The 1,306-nt window shown below is 38.4% G+C and overlaps 1 pseudogene; it reads left to right on the top strand.

The window, feature by feature from the left end:
- Positions 1 to 421: 421 nt before the first annotated feature.
- LOC103659285 lies at positions 422 to 1,057 on the top strand (annotated as a pseudogene).
- Positions 1,058 to 1,306: the final 249 nt, after the last annotated feature.

Genomic DNA, 1,306 nt, shown 5'->3' with positions numbered 1-1,306 from the left:
AGTGTAAAGGAAAGACCATAAGTAGGAGTAAGAAAAGAAACACAAAAACAGTAAAAATAAGTATATCTATAAAAATCAGTCAAGGGATTCAGAAAATAAAAGGATGTAAAATATGATAGCATACACCTAACACATGGAGGTGAGGAGAGGAGCAAATAATGGGTTTGCACTTAAGCAACCATCAATTTAATATAGACTGCTATGTGCATAAGATGTTATACACAAACATAATGGTAATCACAAATAAAAAGCCAGTAATAGATATGCAAAAAATAAAGAGAAAGAAATCCAAATATACCACTAAAGAAAGCCAACAAACTATGAGAAGAGAGAGTAGGAGAAGAAAGGAGCAGAGAACTACAGAAACAACCACAAAACAAGAAACAAAATGCCAATAAATACATACCTATCAATAATTACTTTAAATATAAATGGACTAGCTGCCATCTTGTGTCCCTGCGTGTGTGCACCTAATCTCAGCTGGTCCGCCCGAGACCCCCTGAGCGCCAACCCTATTCCCCCGCGCGGTCCCATTTCCGCTCCAATAAGATGAAAGAAACTATCATGAATCAGAAGAAACCCGCCAAACTGAAAGCACAAGTGCGCATTGGTGGGAGAGGAACTGCTCGCCGAAAGAAGGTGGTTCATAGAACAGCTACAGCAGATGATAAAAAAACTTCAGTTCTCCTTAAAGAAGTTAGGGGTAAACAATATTCTGGTATTGAAGAAGTGAACATGTTCACAAACCAAGGAACCATGATCCATTTTAATAACCCCAAAGTTCAGGCATCACTCGCCGGGAACACTTTCACCATTTCAGGCCACGCTGAGACAAAGCAGCTGACAGAAGTGCTGCCCAGTATCTTAAACCAACTTGGTGCAGACAGGTCTGACGAGTTTAAGAAGACTGGCTGAAGCTCAGCCCAAACAATCTGTGGATGGAAAAGCACCACTTGCTACCAGAGAGGACGACGATGATGAAGTTCCAGATCTTGTGGAGAATTTTGATGAAGCTTCCAAGAATGAAGCAAACTGAATTGAGTCAACTTCTGAAGAAGATAAAACTTGAAGAAGTTACTGGGAGCTGCTATTTTATATTATGACTGCTTTTTAAAATTTTGTTCATGGATCTGATAAAATCTAGATCTGTAATATTTTTAAGCCCAAGCCCTTTGGACACTGCAACTCTTTTCGTTTTTTCTTATACACAATTCATTATTTGCAGCTAATTAGGCTGAAGAAGCCTGGGAATAAAGTTAGAAACAAGGTTAATAAAGTTCTTTGCCTAGAAAAATAAATAAATAAG

Source organism: Ursus maritimus (assembly GCF_017311325.1).
Source record: "Ursus maritimus isolate PB19 chromosome X unlocalized genomic scaffold, ASM1731132v1 scaffold_X1, whole genome shotgun sequence".
NCBI classification, from domain to species: domain Eukaryota; kingdom Metazoa; phylum Chordata; class Mammalia; order Carnivora; family Ursidae; genus Ursus; species Ursus maritimus.
Note: the sequence above shows the minus strand (reverse complement) of the source record. Positions and strands in the feature narration are given on the sequence as shown.